Source organism: Chlorocebus sabaeus, chromosome 6 (assembly GCF_047675955.1).
Source record: "Chlorocebus sabaeus isolate Y175 chromosome 6, mChlSab1.0.hap1, whole genome shotgun sequence".
NCBI lineage: Eukaryota > Metazoa > Chordata > Mammalia > Primates > Cercopithecidae > Chlorocebus > Chlorocebus sabaeus.
Window position 1 is genome coordinate 35,442,510 of NC_132909.1, and position 22,199 is coordinate 35,464,708.

Consider the following 22,199-nt stretch of genomic DNA (forward strand, 5'->3'; position numbering starts at 1 on the left):
ATGAATTCACAGAACACAGAGCAGTTTCTCAGAAAGCTTCTTTCCAGTTTTGAACGGAAGATATTTCCTTTTTCACCATAGGCCTCTATGGGCTTCCCAATATCCCTTTGCCAATTCCACAAGAACAGCCTTAGCGAAAGGCTTCTTGAAGGGAAAGATGTAACTCTGTGAGATGAATTCACAGAACACAGAGCAGTTTCTCAGAAAGCTTCTTTCCAATTTTGAACGGAAGATATTTCCTTTTTCACCATCTCCCTCTATGGGCTTCCAAATATCCCTTTGCCAATTCCACAAGAACAGCCTTAGCGAAAGGCTTCTTGAAGGGAAAGATGTAACTCTGTGAGATGAATTCACAGAACACAGAGCAGTTTCTCAGAAAGCTTCTTTCCAGTTTTGAACGGAAGATATTTCCTTTTTCACCGTAGCCCTCTATGGTCATCCAAATATCGCTTTCCCAATTCCACAAGAACAGCCTTAGCGAAAGGCTTCTTGAAGGGAAAGATGTAACTCTGTGAGATGAATTAACAGAACACAGAGCAGTTTTTCAGAAAGCTTCTTTCCAGTTTTGAACCGAAGATATTTCCTTTTTCACCATAGCCCTCTATGGGCTTCCAAATATCCCTTTGCCAATTCCACAAGAACAGCCTTAGCGAAAGGTTTATTGAAGGGAAAGATGTAACTCCGTGAGATGAATTCAGAGAACACAGAGCAGTTTCTCAGAAAGCTTCTTTCCAGTTTTGAACGGAAGATATTTCCTTTTTCACCATAGGCCTCTATGGGCTTCCAAATATCCCTTTGCCAATTCCACAAGAACAGCCTTAGCGAAAGGCTTCTTGAAGGGAAAGATGTAACTCTGTGAGATGAATTCACAGAACACAGAGCAGTTTCTCAGAAAGCTTCTTTCCTGTTTTGAACGGAAGATATTTCCTTTTTCACCATAGCCGTCTATGGGCTTCCAAATATCCCTTTGCCAATTCCACAAGAACAGCCTTAGCGAAAGGCTTCTTGAAGGGAAAGATGTAACTCTGTGAGATGAATTCACAGAACACAGAGCAGTTTCTCAGAAAGCTTCTTTCCTGTTTTGAACGGAAGATATTTCCTTTTTCACCATAGCCGTCTATGGGCTTCCAAATATCCCTTTGCCAATTCCACAAGAACAGCCTTAGCGAAAGGCTTCTTGAAGGGAAAGATGTAACTCTGTGAGATGAATTCACAGAACACAGAGCAGTTTCTCAGAAAGCTTCTTTCCAGTTTTGAACGGAAGATATTTCCTTTTTCACCGTAGCCCTCTAAGGGCTTCCAAATATCGCTTTGCCAATTCCACAAGAAAAGCCTTAGCGAAAGGCTTCTTGAAGGGAAAGATGTAACTCTGTGAGATGAATTAACAGAACACAGAGCAGTTTCTCAGAAAGCTTCTTTCCAGTTTTGAAAGGAAGATATTTCCTTTTTCACCATAGGCCTCTATGGGCTTCCAAATATCCCTTTGCCAATTCCACAAGAACAGCCTTAGCGAAAGGCTTCTTGAAGGGAAAGATGTAACTCTGTGAGATGAATTCACAGAACACAGAGCAGTTTCTCAGAAAGCTTCTTTTCAGTTTTGAACGGAAGATATTTCCTTTTTCACCATAGCCCTCTATGGGCTTCCAAATATCCCTTTGCCAATTCCACAAGAACAGCCTTAGCGAAAGGCTTCTTGAAGGGAAAGATGTAACTCTGTGAGATGAATTCACAGAACACAGAGCAGTTTCTCAGAAAGCTTCTTTCCAGTTTTGAACGGAAGATATTTCCTTTTTCACCATAGCCCTCTATGGGCTTCCAAATATCGCTTTGCCAATTCCACAAGAACAGCCTTAGCGAAAGGCTTCTTGAAGGGAAAGATGTAACTCTGTGAGATGAATTCAGAGAACACAGAGCAGTTTCTCAGAAAGCTTCTTTCCAGTTTTGAACGGAAGATATTTCCTTTTTCACCATAACCCTCTATGGGCTTCCAAATATCCCTTTGCCAATTCCACAAGAACAGCCTTAGAGAAAGGCTTCTTGAAGGGAAAGATGTAACTCTGTGATATGAATTAACAGAACACAGAGCAGTTTCTCAGAAAGCTTCTTTCCAGTTTTGAACAGAAGATATTTCCTTTTTCACCATAGGCCTCTATGGGCTTCCAAATATCCCTTTGCCAATTCCACAAGAACAGCCTTAGCGAAAGGCTTCTTGAATGGAAAGATATAACTCTGTGAGATGAATTAACAGAACACAGAGCAGTTTCTCAGAAAGCTTCTTTCCAGTTTTGAACGGAAGATATTTCCTTTTTCACCATAGCCCTCTATGGGCTTCCAAATATCCCTTTGCCAATTCCACAAGAACAGCCTTAGCGAAAGGCTTCTTGAAGGGAAAGATGTAACTCTGTGAGATGAATTCACAGAACACAGAGCAGTTTTTCAGAAAGCTTCTTTCCAGTTTTGAACGGAAGATATTTCCTTTTTCACCATAGCCCTCTGTGGGCTTCCAAATATCCCTTTGCCAATTCCACAAGAACAGCCTTAGCGAAAGGCTTCTTGAAGGGAAAGATGTAACTCTGTGAGATGAATTCACAGAACACAGAGCTGTTTCTCAGAAAGCTTCTTTCCAGTTTTGAACGGAAGATATTTCCTTTTTCACCATAGGACCCTTTAGGCTTCCAAATATCCCTTTGCCAATTCCACAAGAACAGCCTTAGCGAAAGGCTTCTTGAAGGGAAAGATGTAACTCTGTGAGATGAATTCACAGAACACAGAGCAGTTTCTGAGAAAGCTTCTTTCCAGTTTTGAATGGAAGATATTTCCTTTTTCACCATCGGACTCTATGGGCTTCCAAATATCCCTTTGCCAATTCCACAAGAACAGCCTTAGCGAAAGGCTTCTTGAAGGGAAAGAAGTAACTCTGTGAGATGAATTCACAGAACACAGAGCAGTTTCTCAGAAAGCTTCTTTCCAATTTTGAACGGAAGATATTTCCTTTTTCACCATAGCCGTCTATGGGCTTCCAAATATCCCTTTGCCAATTCCACAAGAACAGCCTTAGCCAAAGGCTTCTTGAAGGGAAAGATGTAACTCTGTGAGATGAATTCACAGAACACAGAGCAGTTTCTCAGAAAGCTTCTTTCCAGTTTTGAACGGAAGATATTTCCTTTTTCACCATAGCCCTCTATGGGCTTCCAAATATCCCTTTGCCAATTCCACAAGAACAGCCTTAGCGAAAGGCTTCTTGAAGGGAAAGATGTAACTCTGTGAGATGAATTCAAAGAACACAGAGCAGTTTCTCAGAAAGCTTCTTTCCAGTTTTGAACGGAAGATATTTCCTTTTTCACCGTAGCCCTCTATGGGCTTCCAAATATCGCTTTGCCAATTCCACAAGAACAGCCTTAGCGAAAGGCTTCTTGAAGGGAAAGATGTAACTCTGTGAGATGAATTAACAGAACACAGAGCAGTTTCTCAGAAAGCTTCTTTCCAGTTTTGAAAGGAAGATATTTCCTTTTTCACCATAGACCTCTATGGGCTTCCAAATATCCCTTTGACAATTCCACAAGAACAGCCTTAGCGAAAGGCTTCTTGAAGGGAAAGATGTAACTCTGTGAGATGAATTCACAGAACACAGAGCAGTTTCTCAGAAAGCTTCTTTCCTGTTTTGAACGGAAGATATTTCCTTTTTCACCATAGCCGTCTATGGGCTTCCAAATATCCCTTTGCCAATTCCACAAGAACAGCCTTAGCGAAAGGCTTCTTGAAGGGAAAGATGTAACTCTGTGAGATGAATTCACAGAACACAGAGCAGTTTCTCAGAAAGCTTCTTTCCAGTTTTGAACGGAAGTTATTTCCTTTTTCACCATAGGCCTCTATGGGCTTCCAAATATCCCTTTGCCAATTCCACAAGAACAGCCTTAGCGAAAGGCTTCTTGAAGGGAAAGATGTAACTCTGTGAGATGAATTCACAGAACACAGAGCAGTTTCTCAGAAAGCTTCTTTCCAGTTTTGAACGGAAGATATTTCCTTTTTCACCATAGGCCTCTATGGGCTTCCCAATATCCCTTTGCCAATTCCACAAGAACAGCCTTAGCGAAAGGCTTCTTGAAGGGAAAGATGTAACTCTGTGAGATGAATTCACAGAACACAGAGCAGTTTCTCAGAAAGCTTCTTTCCAATTTTGAACGGAAGTTATTTCCTTTTTCACCATAGCCCTCTATGGGCTTCCAAATATCCCTTTGCCAATTCCACAAGAACAGCCTTAGCCAAAGGCTTCTTGAAGGGAAAGATGTAACTCTGTGAGATGAATTAACAGAACACAGAGCAGTTTCTCAGAAAGCTTCTTTCCAGTTTTGAACGGAAGATATTTCCTTTTTCACCATAGCCCTCTATGGCCTTCCAAATATCCCTTTGCCAATTCCACAAGAACAGCCTTAGCGAAAGGCTTCTTGAAGGGAAAGATGTAACTCTGTGAGATGATTTCACAGAACACAGAGCAGTTTCTCAGAAAGCTTCTTTCCAGTTTTGAACGGAAGATATTTCCTTTTTCACCGTAGCCCTCTATGGTCATCCAAATATCGCTTTGCCAATTCCACAAGAACAGCCTTAGCGAAAGGCTTCTTGAAGGGAAAGATGTAACTCTGTGAGATGAATTAACAGAACACAGAGCAGTTTCTCAGAAAGCTTCTTTCCAGTTTTGAACGGAAGATATTTCCTTTTTCACCATAGCCCTCTATGGGCTTCCAAATATCCCTTTGCCAATTCCACAAGAACAGCCTTAGCGAAAGGCTTCTTGAAGGGAAAGATGTAACTCTGTGAGATGAATTCACAGAACACAGAGCAGTTTCTCAGAAAGCTTCTTTCCAGTTTTGAACGGAAGATATTTCCTTTTTCACCATAGGCCTCTATGGGCTTCCAAATATCCCTTTGCCAATTCCACAAGAACAGCCTTAGCGAAAGGCTTCTTGAAGGGAAAGATGTAACTCTGTGAGATGAATTCACAGAACACAGAGCAGTTTCTCAGAAAGCTTCTTTCCAGTTTTGAACGGAAGATATTTATTTTTTCACCATAGGCCTCTATGGGCTTCCAAATATCCCTTTGCCAATTCCACAAGAACAGCCTTAGCGAAAGGCTTCTTGAAGGGAAAGAAGTAACTCTGTGAGATGAATTCACAGAACACAGAGCAGTTTCTCAGAAAGCTTCTTTCCAATTTTGAACGGAAGATATTTCCTTTTTCACCATAGCCCTCTATGGGCTTCCAAATATCCCTTTGCCAATTCCACAAGAACAGCCTTAGCCAAAGGCTTCTTGAAGGGAAAGATGTAACTCTGTGAGATGAATTAACAGAACACAGAGCAGTTTCTCAGAAAGCTTCTTTCCAGTTTTGAACGGAAGATATTTCCTTTTTCACCATAGCCCTCTATGGGCTTCCAAATATCCCTTTGCCAATTCCACAAGAACAGCCTTAGCGAAAGGCTTCTTGAAGGGAAAGATGTAACTCTGTGAGATGAATTCACAGAACACAGAGCAGTTTCTCAGAAAGCTTCTTTCCAGTTTTGAACGGAAGATATTTCCTTTTTCACCGTAGCCCTCTATGGTCATCCAAATATCGCTTTGCCAATTCCACAAGAACAGCCTTAGCGAAAGGCTTCTTGAAGGGAAAGATGTAACTCTGTGAGATGAATTAACAGAACACAGAGCAGTTTTTCAGAAAGCTTCTTTCCAGTTTTGAACCGAAGATATTTCCTTTTTCACCATAGCCCTCTATGGGCTTCCAAATATCCCTTTGCCAATTCCACAAGAACAGCCTTAGCGAAAGGCTTATTGAAGGGAAAGATGTAACTCCGTGAGATGAATTCAGAGAACACAGAGCAGTTTCTCAGAAAGCTTCTTTCCAGTTTTGAACGGAAGATATTTCCTTTTTCACCATAGGCCTCTATGGGCTTCCAAATATCCCTTTGCCAATTCCACAAGAACAGCCTTAGCGAAAGGCTTCTTGAAGGGAAAGATGTAACTCTGTGAGATGAATTCACAGAACACAGAGCAGTTTCTCAGAAAGCTTCTTTCCTGTTTTGAACGGAAGATATTTCCTTTTTCACCATAGCCGTCTATGGGCTTCAATATATCCTTTGCCAATTCCACAAGAACAGCCTTAGCGAAAGGCTTCTTGAAGGGAAAGATGTAACTCTGTGAGATGAATTAACAGAACACAGAGCAGTTTCTCAGAAAGCTTCTTTCCAGTTTTGAACGGAAGATATTTCGTTTTTCACCATAGGCCTCTATGGGCTTCCAAATATCCCTTTGCCAATTCCACAAGAACAGCCTTAGCGAAAGGCTTCTTGAAGGGAAAGATGTAACTCTGTGAGATGAATTCACAGAACACAGAGCAGTTTCTCAGAAAGCTTCTTTCCAGTTTTGAACGGAAGATATTTATTTTTTCACCATAGGCCTCTATGGGCTTCCAAATATCCCTTTGCCAATTCCACAAGAACAGCTTTAGCGAAAGGCTTCTTGAAGGGAAAGAAGTAACTCTGTGAGATGAATTCACAGAACACAGAGCAGTTTCTCAGAAAGCTTCTTTCCAATTTTGAACGGAAGATATTTCCTTTTTCACCATAGCCCTCTATGGGCTTCCAAATATCCCTTTGCCAATTCCACAAGAACAGCCTTAGCCAAAGGCTTCTTGAAGGGAAAGATGTAACTCTGTGAGATGAATTAACAGAACACAGAGCAGTTTCTCAGAAAGCTTCTTTCCAGTTTTGAACGGAAGATATTTCCTTTTTCACCATAGCCCTCTATGGGCTTCCAAATATCCCTTTGCCAATTCCACAAGAACAGCCTTAGCGAAAGGCTTCTTGAAGGGAAAGATGTAACTTTGTGAGATGAATTCACAGAACACAGAGCAGTTTCTCAGAAAGCTTCTTTCCAGTTTTGAACGGAAGATATTTCCTTTTTCACCGTAGCCCTCTATGGTCATCCAAATATCGCTTTGCCAATTCCACAAGAACAGCCTTAGCGAAAGGCTTCTTGAAGGGAAAGATGTAACTCTGTGAGATGAATTAACAGAACACAGAGCAGTTTTTCAGAAAGCTTCTTTCCAGTTTTGAACCGAAGATATTTCCTTTTTCACCATAGCCCTCTATGGGCTTCCAAATATCCCTTTGCCAATTCCACAAGAACAGCCTTAGTGAAAGGCTTATTGAAGGGAAAGATGTAACTCCGTGAGATGAATTCAGAGAACACAGAGCAGTTTCTCAGAAAGCTTCTTTCCAGTTTTGAACGGAAGATATTTCCTTTTTCACCATAGGCCTCTATGGGCTTCCAAATATCCCTTTGCCAATTCCACAAGAACAGCCTTAGCGAAAGGCTTCTTGAAGGGAAAGATGTAACTCTGTGAGATGAATTCACAGAACACAGAGCAGTTTCTCAGAAAGCTTCTTTCCTGTTTTGAACGGAAGATATTTCCTTTTTCACCATAGCCGTCTATGGGCTTCAAAATATCCTTTGCCAATTCCACAAGAACAGCCTTAGCGAAAGGCTTCTTGAAGGGAAAGATGTAACTCTGTGAGATGAATTAACAGAACACAGAGCAGTTTCTCAGAAAGCTTCTTTCCAGTTTTGAACGGAAGATATTTCCTTTTTCAACATAGGCCTCTATGGGCTTCCAAATATCCCTTTGCCAATTCCACAAGAACAGCCTTAGCGAAAGGCTTCTTGAAGGGAAAGATGTAACTCTGTGAGATGAATTCACAGAACACAGAGCAGTTTCTGAGAAAGCTTCTTTCCAGTTTTGAACGGAAGATATTTCCTTTTTCACCATAGGCCTCTATGGGCTTCCAAATATCCCTTTGCCAATTCCACAAGAACAGCCTTAGCGAAAGGCTTCTTGAAGGGAAAGAAGTAACTCTGTGAGATGAATTCACAGAACACAGAGCAGTTTCTCAGAAAGCTTCTTTCCAATTTTGAACGGAAGATATTTCCTTTTTCACCATAGCCGTCTATGGGCTTCCAAATATCCCTTTACCAATTCCACAAGAACAGCCTTAGCCAAAGGCTTCTTGAAGGGAAAGATGTAACTCTGTGAGATGAATTAACAGAACACAGAGCAGTTTCTCAGAAAGCTTCTTTCCAGTTTTGAACGGAAGATATTTCCTTTTTCACCATAGCCCTCTATGGGCTTCCAAATATCCCTTTGCCAATTCCACAAGAACAGTCTTAGCGAAAGGCTTCTTGAAGGGAAAGATGTAACTCTGTGAGATGAATTCACAGAACACAGAGCAGTTTCTCAGAAAGCTTCTTTCCAGTTTTGAACGGAAGATATTTCCTTTTTCACCGTAGCCCTCTAAGGGCTTCCAAATATCGCTTTGCCAATTCCACAAGAACAGCCTTAGCGAAAGGCTTCTTGAAGGGAAAGATGTAACTCTGTGAGATGAATTAACAGAACACAGAGCAGTTTCTCAGAAAGCTTCTTTCCAGTTTTGAAAGGAAGATATTTCCTTTTTAACCATAGGCCTCTATGGGCTTCCAAATATCCCTTTGCCAATTCCACAAGAACAGCCTTAGCGAAAGGCTTCTTGAAGGGAAAGATATAACTCCGTGAGATGAATTCAGAGAACACAGAGCAGTTTCTCAGAAAGCTTCTTTCCAGTTTTGAACGGAAGATATTTCCTTTTTCACCATAGGACCCTTTGGGCTTCCAAATATCCCTTTGCCAATTCCACAAGAACAGCCTTAGCGAAAGGCTTCTTGAAGGGAAAGATGTAACTCTGTGAGATGAATTCACAGAACACAGAGCAGTTTCTCAGAAAGCTTCTTTCCAGTTTTGAACGGAAGATATTTCCTTTTTCACCATAGCCCTCTATGGGCTTCCAAATATCCCTTTGCCAATTCCACAAGAACAGCCTTAGCGAAAGGCTTCTTGAAGGGAAAGATGTAACTCCGTGAGATGAATTCAGAGAACACAGAGCAGTTTCTCAGAAAGCTTCTTTCCAGTTTTGAACGGAAGATATTTCCTTTTTCACCATAGGCCTCTATGGGCTTCCAAATATCCCTTTGCCAATTCCACAAGAACAGCCTTAGCGAAAGGCTTCTTGAAGGGAAAGATGTAACTCTGTGAGATGAATTCACAGAACACAGAGCAGTTTCTCAGAAAGCTTCTTTCCAGTTTTGAACGGAAGATATTTCCTTTTTCACCATAGCCGTCTATGGGCTTCCAAATATCCTTTGCCAATTCCACAAGAACAGCCTTAGAGAAAGGCTTCTTGAAGGGAAAGATGTAACTCTGTGATATGAATTAACAGAACACAGAGCAGTTTCTCAGAAAGCTTCTTTCCAGTTTTGAACAGAAGATATTTCCTTTTTCACCATAGGCCCCTATGGGCTTCCAAATATCCCTTTGCCAATTCCACAAGAACAGCCTTAGCGAAAGGCTTCTTGAATGGAAAGATATAACTCTGTGAGATGAATTAACAGGACACAGAGACGTTTCTCAGAAAGCTTCTTTCCAGTTTTGAACGGAAGATATTTCCTTTTTCACCATAGGCCTCTATGGGCTTCCAAATATCCCTTTGCCAATTCCACAAGAACAGCCTTAGCGAAAGGCTTCTTGAAGGGAAAGATGTAACTCTGTGAGATGAATTCACAGAAAACAGAGCAGTTTCTCAGAAAGCTTCTTTCCAGTTTTGAACGGAAGATATTTCCTTTTTCACCATAGCCCTCTATGGGTTTCCAAATATCGCTTTGCAAATTCCACAAGAACAGCCTTAGCGAAAGGCTTCTTGAAGGGAAAGATGTAACTCTGTGAGATGAATTTACAGAACACAGAGCAGTTTCTCAGAAAGCTTCTTTCCCGTTTTGAAAGGAAGATAATTCCTTCTTCACCATAGGCCTCTATGGGCTTCCAAATACCCCTTTGCCAATTCCACAAGAACAGCCTTAGCGAAAGGCTTCTTGAAGGGAAAGATGTAACTCTGTGAGATGAATTCACAGAACACAGAGCAGTTTCTCAGAAAGCTTCTTTCCAGTTTTGAACGGAAGATATTTCCTTTTTCACCATAGCCCTCTAAGGGCTTCCAAATATCCCTTTGCCAATTCCACAAGAACAGCCTTAGAGAAAGGATTCTTGAAGGGAAAGATGTGACTCCGTGAGATGAATTCAGAGAACACAGAGCAGTTTCTCAGAAAGCTTCTTTCCAGTTTTGAACGGAAGATATTTCCTTTTTCACCTTAGGCCTCTATGGGCTTCCAAATATCCCTTTGCCAATTCCACAAGAACAGCCTTAGCGCAAGGCTTCTTGAAGGGAAAGATGTAACTCTGTGAGATGAATTCACAGAACACAGAGCAGTTTCTCAGAAAGCTTCTTTCCAGTTTTGAACGGAAGATATTTCCTTTTTCACCATAGGCCTCTATGGGCTTCCAAATATCCCTTTGCCAATTCCACAAGAACAGCCTTAGCGAAAGGCTTCTTGAAGGGAAAGATATAACTCCGTGAGATGAATTCAGAGAACACAGAGCAGTTTCTCAGAAAGCTTCTTTCCAGTTTTGAACGGAAGATATTTCCTTTTTCACCATAGGACCCTTTGGGCTTCCAAATATCCCTTTGCCAATTCCACAAGAACAGCCTTAGCGAAAGGCTTCTTGAAGGGAAAGATGTAACTCTGTGAGATGAATTAACAGAACACAGAGCAGTTTCTCAGAAAGCTTCTTTCCAGTTTTGAACGGAAGATATTTCCTTTTTCACCGTAGCCCTCTATGGGCTTCCAAATATCCCTTTGCCAATTCCACAAGAACAGCCTTAGCGAAAGGCTTATTGAAGGGAAAGATGTAACTCCGTGAGATGAATTCAGAGAACACAGAGCAGTTTCTCAGAAAGCTTCTTTCCAGTTTTGAACGGAAGATATTTCCTTTTTCACCATAGGCCTCTATGGGCTTCCAAATATCTCTTTGCCAATTCCACAAGAACAGCCTTAGCGAAAGGCTTCTTGAAGGGAAAGATGTAACTCTGTGAGATGAATTCACAGAACACAGAGCAGTTTCTCAGAAAGCTTCTTTCCAGTTTTGAACGGAAGATATTTCCTTTTTCACCATAGCCGTCTATGGGCTTCCAAATATCCTTTGCCAATTCCACAAGAACAGCCTTAGAGAAAGGCTTCTTGAAGGGAAAGATGTAACTCTGTGATATGAATTAACAGAACACAGAGCAGTTTCTCAGAAAGCTTCTTTCCAGTTTTGAACAGAAGATATTTCCTTTTTCACCATAGGCCCCTATGGGCTTCCAAATATCCCTTTGCCAATTCCACAAGAACAGCCTTAGCGAAAGGCTTCTTGAATGGAAAGATATAACTCTGTGAGATGAATTAACAGGACACAGAGACGTTTCTCAGAAAGCTTCTTTCCAGTTTTGAACGGAAGATATTTCCTTTTTCACCATAGCCCTCTAAGGGCTTCCAAATATCCCTTTGCCAATTCCACAAGAACAGCCTTAGCGAAAGGCTTCTTGAAGGGAAAGATGTAACTCTGTGAGATGAATTCAGAGAACACAGAGCAGTTTCTCAGAAAGCTTCTTTCCAGTTTTGAACGGAAGATATTTCCTTTTTCACCATAGGCCTCTATGGGCTACCAAATATCCCTTTGCCAATTCCACAAGAACAGCCTTAGCGAAAGGCTTCTTGAAGGGAAAGATGTAACTCTGTGAGATGAATTCACAGAAAACAGAGCAGTTTCTCAGAAAGCTTCTTTCCAGTTTTGAACGGAAGATATTTCCTTTTTCACCATAGCCCTCTATGGGTTTCCAAATATCGCTTTGCAAATTCCACAAGAACAGCCTTAGCGAAAGGCTTCTTGAAGGGAAAGATGTAACTCTGTGAGATGAATTCACAGAACACAGAGCAGTTTCTCAGAAAGCTTCTTTCCAGTTTTGAACGGAAGATATTTCCTTTTTCACCATAGCCCTCTATGGGCTTCCGAATATCCCTTTGCCAATTCCACAAGAACAGCCTTAGCGAAAGGCTTCTTGAAGGGAAAGATGTAACTCTGTGAGATGAATTCACAGAACACAGAGCAGTTTCTCAGAGAGCTTCTTTCCAGTTTTGAACGGAAGATATTTCCTTTTTCACCATAGCCCTCTATGGGCTTCCAAATATCCCTTTGCCAATTCCACAAGAACAGCCTTAGCGAAAGGCTTCTTGAAGGGAAAGATGTAACTCTGTGAGAAGAATTCACAGAACACAGAGCAGTTTCTCAGAAAGCTTCTTTCCAGTTTTGAACGGAAGATATTTCCTTTTTCACCATAGGCCTCTATGGGCTTCCAAATATCCCTTTGCCAATTCCACAAGAACAGCCTTAGCGAAAGGCTTCTTGAAGGGAAAGATGTAACTCTGTGAGATAAATTAACAGAACACAGGGCAGTTTCTCAGAAAGCTTCTTTCCAGTTTTGAACGGAAGATATTTCCTTTTTCACCATAGCCGTCTATGGGCTTCCAAATATCCCTTTGCCAATTCCACAAGAACAGCCTTAGCGAAAGGCTTCTTGAAGGGAAAGATGTAACTCTGTGAGATGAATTCACAGAACACAGAGCAGTTTTTCAGAAAGCTTCTTTCCAGTTTTGAACGGAAGATATTTCCTTTTTCACCATAGCCCTCTGTGGGCTTCCAAATATCCCTATGCCAATTCCACAAGAACAGCCTTAGCGAAAGGCTTCTTGAAGGGAAAGATGTAACTCTGTGAGATGAATTAACAGAACACAGAGCAGTTTCTCAGAAAGCTTCTTTCCAGTTTTGAACGGAAGATATTTCCTTTTTCACCATAGCCCTCTATGGGCTTCCAAATATCCCTTTGCCAATTCCACAAGAACAGCCTTAGCGAAAGGCTTCTTGAAGGGAAAGATGTGACTCCGTGAGATGAATTCAGAGAACACAGAGCAGTTTCTCAGAAAGCTTCTTTCCAGTTTTGAACGGAAGATATTTCCTTTTTCACCTTGGGCCTCTATGGGCTTCCAAATATCCCTTTGCCAATTCCACAAGAACAGCCTTAGCGCAAGGCTTCTTGAAGGGAAAGATGTAACTCTGTGAGATGAATTCACAGAACACAGAGCAGTTTCTCAGAAAGCTTCTTTCCAGTTTTGAACGGAAGATATTTCCTTTTTCACCATAGCCCTCTATGGGCTTCCAAATATCCCTTTGCCAATTCCACAAGAACAGCCTTAGCGAAAAGCTTCTTGAAGGGAAAGATATAACTCCGTGAGATGAATTCAGAGAACACAGAGCAGTTTCTCAGAAAGCTTCTTTCCAGTTTTGAACGGAAGATATTTCCTTTTTCACCATAGGCCTCTATGGGCTTCCAAATATCCCTTTGCCAATTCCACAAGAACAGCCTTAGCGAAAGGCTTCTTGAAGGGAAAGATGTAACTCTGTGAGATGAATTCACAGAACACAGAGCAGTTTCTCAGAAAGCTTCTTTCCAGTTTTGAACGGAAGATATTTCCTTTTTCACCATAGCCCTCTATGGGCTTCCAAATATCCCTTTGCCAATTCCACAAGAACAGCCTTAGCGAAAGGCTTATTGAAGGGAAAGATGTACCTCCGTGAGATGAATTCAGAGAACACAGAGCAGTTTCTCAGAAAGCTTCTTTCCAGTTTTGAACGGAAGATATTTCCTTTTTCACCATAGGCCTCTATGGGCTTCCAAATATCCCTTTGCCAATTCCACAAGAACAGCCTTAGCGAAAGGCTTCTTGAAGGGAAAGATGTAACTCTGTGAGATGAATTCACAGAACACAGAGCAGTTTCTCAGAAAGCTTCTTTCCAGTTTTGAACGGAAGATATTTCCTTTTTCACCATAGCCGTCTATGGGCTTCCAAATATCCTTTGCCAATTCCACAAGAACAGCCTTAGCGAAAGGCTTCTTGAAGGGAAAGATGTAACTCTGTGAGATGAATTAACAGAACACAGAGCAGTTTCTCAGAAAGCTTCTTTCCAGTTGTGAACGGAAGATATTTCCTTTTTCACCATAGGCCTCTATGGGCTTCCAAATATCCCTTTGCCAATTCCACAAGAACAGCCTTAGCGAAAGGCTTCTTGAAGGGAAAGATGTAACTCTGTGAGATGAATTCACAGAACACAGAGCAGTTTCTGAGAATGCTTCTTTCCAGTTTTGAACGGAAGATATTTCCTTTTTCACCATAGGCCTCTATGGGCTTCCAAATATCCCTTTGCCAATTCCACAAGAACAGCCTTAGCGAAAGGCTTCTTGAAGGGAAAGATGTAACTCTGTGAGATGAATTCACAGAACACAGAGCAGTTTTTCAGAAAGCTTCTTTCCAGTTTTGAACGGAAGATATTTCCTTTTTCACCATAGCCCTCTGTGGGCTTCCAAATATCCCTTTGCCAATTCCACAAGAACAGCCTTAGCGAAAGGCTTCTTGAAGGGAAAGATGTAACTCTGTGAGATGAATTCACAGAAAACAGAGCAGTTTCTCAGAAAGCTTCTTTCCAGTTTTGAACGGAAGATATTTCCTTTTTCACCATAGCCCTCTATGGGTTTCCAAATATCGCTTTGCAAATTCCACAAGAACAGCCTTAGCGAAAGGCTTCTTGAAGGGAAAGATGTAACTCTGTGAGATGAATTTACAGAACACAGAGCAGTTTCTCAGAAAGCTTCTTTCCCGTTTTGAAAGGAAGATAATTCCTTCTTCACCATAGGCCTCTATGGGCTTCCAAATACCCCTTTGCCAATTCCACAAGAACAGCCTTAGCGAAAGGCTTCTTGAAGGGAAAGATGTAACTCTGTGAGATGAATTCACAGAACACAGAGCAGTTTCTCAGAAAGCTTCTTTCCAGTTTTGAACGGAAGATATTTCCTTTTTCACCATAGCCCTCTAAGGGCTTCCAAATATCCCTTTGCCAATTCCACAAGAACAGCCTTAGAGAAAGGATTCTTGAAGGGAAAGATGTGACTCCGTGAGATGAATTCAGAGAACACAGAGCAGTTTCTCAGAAAGCTTCTTTCCAGTTTTGAACGGAAGATATTTCCTTTTTCACCTTAGGCCTCTATGGGCTTCCAAATATCCCTTTGCCAATTCCACAAGAACAGCCTTAGCGCAAGGCTTCTTGAAGGGAAAGATGTAACTCTGTGAGATGAATTCACAGAACACAGAGCAGTTTCTCAGAAAGCTTCTTTCCAGTTTTGAACGGAAGATATTTCCTTTTTCACCATAGGCCTCTATGGGCTTCCAAATATCCCTTTGCCAATTCCACAAGAACAGCCTTAGCGAAAGGCTTCTTGAAGGGAAAGATATAACTCCGTGAGATGAATTCAGAGAACACAGAGCAGTTTCTCAGAAAGCTTCTTTCCAGTTTTGAACGGAAGATATTTCCTTTTTCACCATAGGACCCTTTGGGCTTCCAAATATCCCTTTGCCAATTCCACAAGAACAGCCTTAGCGAAAGGCTTCTTGAAGGGAAAGATGTAACTCTGTGAGATGAATTAACAGAACACAGAGCAGTTTCTCAGAAAGCTTCTTTCCAGTTTTGAACGGAAGATATTTCCTTTTTCACCGTAGCCCTCTATGGGCTTCCAAATATCCCTTTGCCAATTCCACAAGAACAGCCTTAGCGAAAGGCTTATTGAAGGGAAAGATGTAACTCCGTGAGATGAATTCAGAGAACACAGAGCAGTTTCTCAGAAAGCTTCTTTCCAGTTTTGAACGGAAGATATTTCCTTTTTCACCATAGGCCTCTATGGGCTTCCAAATATCTCTTTGCCAATTCCACAAGAACAGCCTTAGCGAAAGGCTTCTTGAAGGGAAAGATGTAACTCTGTGAGATGAATTCACAGAACACAGAGCAGTTTCTCAGAAAGCTTCTTTCCAGTTTTGAACGGAAGATATTTCCTTTTTCACCATAGCCGTCTATGGGCTTCCAAATATCCTTTGCCAATTCCACAAGAACAGCCTTAGAGAAAGGCTTCTTGAAGGGAAAGATGTAACTCTGTGATATGAATTAACAGAACACAGAGCAGTTTCTCAGAAAGCTTCTTTCCAGTTTTGAACAGAAGATATTTCCTTTTTCACCATAGGCCCCTATGGGCTTCCAAATATCCCTTTGCCAATTCCACAAGAACAGCCTTAGCGAAAGGCTTCTTGAATGGAAAGATATAACTCTGTGAGATGAATTAACAGGACACAGAGACGTTTCTCAGAAAGCTTCTTTCCAGTTTTGAACGGAAGATATTTCCTTTTTCACCATAGCCCTCTAAGGGCTTCCAAATATCCCTTTGCCAATTCCACAAGAACAGCCTTAGCGAAAGGCTTCTTGAAGGGAAAGATGTAACTCTGTGAGATGAATTCAGAGAACACAGAGCAGTTTCTCAGAAAGCTTCTTTCCAGTTTTGAACGGAAGATATTTCCTTTTTCACCATAGGCCTCTATGGGCTACCAAATATCCCTTTGCCAATTCCACAAGAACAGCCTTAGCGAAAGGCTTCTTGAAGGGAAAGATGTAACTCTGTGAGATGAATTCACAGAAAACAGAGCAGTTTCTCAGAAAGCTTCTTTCCAGTTTTGAACGGAAGATATTTCCTTTTTCACCATAGCCCTCTATGGGTTTCCAAATATCGGTTTGCAAATTCCACAAGAACAGCCTTAGCGAAAGGCTTCTTGAAGGGAAAGATGTAACTCTGTGAGATGAATTCACAGAACACAGAGCAGTTTCTCAGAAAGCTTCTTTCCAGTTTTGAACGGAAGATATTTCCTTTTTCACCATAGCCCTCTATGGGCTTCCGAATATCCCTTTGCCAATTCCACAAGAACAGCCTTAGCGAAAGGCTTCTTGAAGGGAAAGATGTAACTCTGTGAGATGAATTCACAGAACACAGAGCAGTTTCTCAGAGAGCTTCTTTCCAGTTTTGAACGGAAGATATTTCCTTTTTCACCATAGCCCTCTATGGGCTTCCAAATATCCCTTTGCCAATTCCACAAGAACAGCCTTAGCGAAAGGCTTCTTGAAGGGAAAGATGTAACTCTGTGAGAAGAATTCACAGAACACAGAGCAGTTTCTCAGAAAGCTTCTTTCCAGTTTTGAACGGAAGATATTTCCTTTTTCACCATAGGCCTCTATGGGCTTCCAAATATCCCTTTGCCAATTCCACAAGAACAGCCTTAGCGAAAGGCTTCTTGAAGGGAAAGATGTAACTCTGTGAGATAAATTAACAGAACACAGGGCAGTTTCTCAGAAAGCTTCTTTCCAGTTTTGAACGGAAGATATTTCCTTTTTCACCATAGCCGTCTATGGGCTTCCAAATATCCCTTTGCCAATTCCACAAGAACAGCCTTAGCGAAAGGCTTCTTGAAGGGAAAGATGTAACTCTGTGAGATGAATTCACAGAACACAGAGCAGTTTTTCAGAAAGCTTCTTTCCAGTTTTGAACGGAAGATATTTCCTTTTTCACCATAGCCCTCTGTGGGCTTCCAAATATCCCTATGCCAATTCCACAAGAACAGCCTTAGCGAAAGGCTTCTTGAAGGGAAAGATGTAACTCTGTGAGATGAATTAACAGAACACAGAGCAGTTTCTCAGAAAGCTTCTTTCCAGTTTTGAACGGAAGATATTTCCTTTTTCACCATAGCCCTCTATGGGCTTCCAAATATCCCTTTGCCAATTCCACAAGAACAGCCTTAGCGAAAGGCTTCTTGAAGGGAAAGATGTGACTCCGTGAGATGAATTCAGAGAACACAGAGCAGTTTCTCAGAAAGCTTCTTTCCAGTTTTGAACGGAAGATATTTCCTTTTTCACCTTGGGCCTCTATGGGCTTCCAAATATCCCTTTGCCAATTCCACAAGAACAGCCTTAGCGCAAGGCTTCTTGAAGGGAAAGATGTAACTCTGTGAGATGAATTCACAGAACACAGAGCAGTTTCTCAGAAAGCTTCTTTCCAGTTTTGAACGGAAGATATTTCCTTTTTCACCATAGCCCTCTATGGGCTTCCAAATATCCCTTTGCCAATTCCACAAGAACAGCCTTAGCGAAAAGCTTCTTGAAGGGAAAGATATAACTCCGTGAGATGAATTCAGAGAACACAGAGCAGTTTCTCAGAAAGCTTCTTTCCAGTTTTGAACGGAAGATATTTCCTTTTTCACCATAGGCCTCTATGGGCTTCCAAATATCCCTTTGCCAATTCCACAAGAACAGCCTTAGCGAAAGGCTTCTTGAAGGGAAAGATGTAACTCTGTGAGATGAATTCACAGAACACAGAGCAGTTTCTCAGAAAGCTTCTTTCCAGTTTTGAACGGAAGATATTTCCTTTTTCACCATAGCCCTCTATGGGCTTCCAAATATCCCTTTGCCAATTCCACAAGAACAGCCTTAGCGAAAGGCTTATTGAAGGGAAAGATGTACCTCCGTGAGATGAATTCAGAGAACACAGAGCAGTTTCTCAGAAAGCTTCTTTCCAGTTTTGAACGGAAGATATTTCCTTTTTCACCATAGGCCTCTATGGGCTTCCAAATATCCCTTTGCCAATTCCACAAGAACAGCCTTAGCGAAAGGCTTCTTGAAGGGAAAGATGTAACTCTGTGAGATGAATTCACAGAACACAGAGCAGTTTCTCAGAAAGCTTCTTTCCAGTTTTGAACGGAAGATATTTCCTTTTTCACCATAGCCGTCTATGGGCTTCCAAATATCCTTTGCCAATTCCACAAGAACAGCCTTAGCGAAAGGCTTCTTGAAGGGAAAGATGTAACTCTGTGAGATGAATTAACAGAACACAGAGCAGTTTCTCAGAAAGCTTCTTTCCAGTTGTGAACGGAAGATATTTCCTTTTTCACCATAGGCCTCTATGGGCTTCCAAATATCCCTTTGCCAATTCCACAAGAACAGCCTTAGCGAAAGGCTTCTTGAAGGGAAAGATGTAACTCTGTGAGATGAATTCACAGAACACAGAGCAGTTTCTGAGAATGCTTCTTTCCAGTTTTGAACGGAAGATATTTCCTTTTTCACCATAGGCCTCTATGGGCTTCCAAATATCCCTTTGCCAATTCCACAAGAACAGCCTTAGCGAAAGGCTTCTTGAAGGGAAAGATGTAACTCTGTGAGATGAATTCACAGAACACAGAGCAGTTTTTCAGAAAGCTTCTTTCCAGTTTTGAACGGAAGATATTTCCTTTTTCACCATAGCCCTCTGTGGGCTTCCAAATATCCCTTTGCCAATTCCACAAGAACAGCCTTAGCGAAAGGCTTCTTGAAGGGAAAGATGTAACTCTGTGAGATGAATTCACAGAACACAGAGCTGTTTCTCAGAAAGCTTCTTTCCAGTTTTGAACGGAAGATATTTCCTTTTTCACCATAGGACCCTTTGGGCTTCCAAATATCCCTTTGCCAATTCCACAAGAACAGCCTTAGCGAAAGGCTTCTTGAAGGGAAAGATGTAACTCTGTGAGATGAATTAACAGAACACAGAGCAGTTTCTCAGAAAGCTTCTTTCCAGTTTTGAACGGAAGATATTTCCTTTTTCACCATAGCCCTCTATGGGCTTCCAAATATCCCTTTGCCAATTCCACAAGAACAGCCTTAGCCAAAGGCTTATTGAAGGGAAAGATGTAACTCCGTGAGATGAATTCAGAGAACACAGAGCAGTTTCTCAGAAAGCTTCTTTCCAGTTTTGAACGGAAGATATTTCCTTTTTCACCATAGGCCTCTATGGGCTTCCAAATATCCCTTTGCCAATTCCACAAGAACAGCCTTAGCGAAAGGCTTCTTGAAGGGAAAGATGTAACTCTGTGAGATGAATTCACAGAACACAGAGCAGTTTCTCAGAAAGCTTCTTTCCAGTTTTGAACGGAAGATATTTCCTTTTTCACCATAGCCGTCTATGGGCTTCCAAATATCCTTTGCCAATTCCACAAGAACAGCCTTAGAGAAAGGCTTCTTGAAGGGAAAGATGTAACTCTGTGATATGAATTAACAGAACACAGAGCAGTTTCTCAGAAAGCTTCTTTCCAGTTTTGAACAGAAGATATTTCCTTTTTCACCATAGGCCTCTATGGGCTTCCAAATATCCCTTTGCCAATTCCACAAGAACAGCCTTAGCGAAAGGCTTCTTGAATGGAAAGATATAACTCTGTGAGATGAATTAACAGGACACAGAGAAGTTTCTCAGAAAGCTTCTTTCCAGTTTTGAACGGAAGATATTTCCTTTTTCACCATAGCCCTCTAAGGGCTTCCAAATATCCCTTTGCCAATTCCACAAGAACAGCCTTAGCGAAAGGCTTCTTGAAGGGAAAGATGTAACTCTGTGAGATGAATTCAGAGAACACAGAGCAGTTTCTCAGAAAGCTTCTTTCCAGTTTTGAACGGAAGATATTTCCTTTTTCACCATAGGCCTCTATGGGCTTCCAAATATCCCTTTGCCAATTCCACAAGAACAGCCTTAGCGAAAGGCTTCTTGAAGGGAAAGATGTAACTCTGTGAGATGAATTCACAGAAAACAGAGCAGTTTCTCAGAAAGCTTCTTTCCAGTTTTGAACGGAAGATATTTCCTTTTTCACCATAGCCCTCTATGGGTTTCCAAATATCGCTTTGCAAATTCCACAAGAACAGCCTTAGCGAAAGGCTTCTTGAAGGGAAAGATGTAACTCTGTGAGATGAATTCACAGAACACAGAGCAGTTTCTCAGAAAGCTTCTTTCCAGTTTTGAACGGAAGATATTTCCTTTTTCACCATAGCCCTCTATGGGCTTCCGAATATCCCTTTGCCAATTCCACAAGAACAGCCTTAGCGAAAGGCTTCTTGAAGGGAAAGATGTAACTCTGTGAGATGAATTCACAGAACACAGAGCAGTTTCTCAGAAAGCTTCTTTCCAGTTTTGAACGGAAGATATTTCCTTTTTCACCATAGCCCTCTATGGGCTTCCAAATATCCCTTTGCCAATTCCACAAGAACAGCCTTAGCGAAAGGCTTCTTGAAGGGAAAGATGTAACTCTGTGAGAAGAATTCACAGAACACAGAGCAGTTTCTCAGAAAGCTTCTTTCCACTTTTGAACGGAAGATATTTCCTTTTTCACCATTGGCCTCTATGGGCTTCCAAATATCCCTTTGCCAATTCCACAAGAACAGCCTTAGCGAAAGGCTTCTTGAAGGGAAAGATGTAACTCTGTGAGATAAATTAACAGAACACAGGGCAGTTTCTCAGAAAGCTTCTTTCCAGTTTTGAACGGAAGATATTTCCTTTTTCACCATAGCCGTCTATGGGCTTCCAAATATCCCTTTGCCAATTCCACAAGAACAGCCTTAGCGAAAGGCTTCTTGAAGGGAAAGATGTAACTCTGTGAGATGAATTCACAGAACACAGAGCAGTTTTTCAGAAAGCTTCTTTCCAGTTTTGAACGGAAGATATTTCCTTTTTCACCATAGCCCTCTGTGGGCTTCCAAATATCCCTATGCCAATTCCACAAGAACAGCCTTAGCGAAAGGCTTCTTGAAGGGAAAGATGTAACTCTGTGAGATGAATTAACAGAACACAGAGCAGTTTCTCAGAAAGCTTCTTTCCAGTTTTGAACGGAAGATATTTCCTTTTTCACCATAGCCCTCTATGGGCTTCCAAATATCCCTTTGCCAATTCCACAAGAACAGCCTTAGCGAAAGGCTTCTTGAAGGGAAAGATGTGACTCCGTGAGATGAATTCAGAGAACACAGAGCAGTTTCTCAGAAAGCTTCTTTCCAGTTTTGAACGGAAGATATTTCCTTTTTCACCTTAGGCCTCTATGGGCTTCCAAATATCCCTTTGCCAATTTCACAAGAACAGCCTTAGCGCAAGGCTTCTTGAAGGGAAAGATGTAACTCTGTGAGATGAATTCACAGAACACAGAGCAGTTTCTCAGAAAGCTTCTTTCCAGTTTTGAACGGAAGATATTTCCTTTTTCACCATAGCCCTCTATGGGCTTCCAAATATCCCTTTGCCAATTCCGCAAGAACAGCCTTAGCGAAAGGCTTCTTGAAGGGAAAGATATAACTCCGTGAGATGAATTCAGAGAACACAGAGCAGTTTCTCAGAAAGCTTCTTTCCAGTTTTGAACGGAAGATATTTCCTTTTTCACCATAGGCCTCTATGGGCTTCCAAATATCCCTTTGCCAATTCCACAAGAACAGCCTTAGCGAAAGGCTTCTTGAAGGGAAAGATGTAACTCTGTGAGATGAATTCACAGAACACAG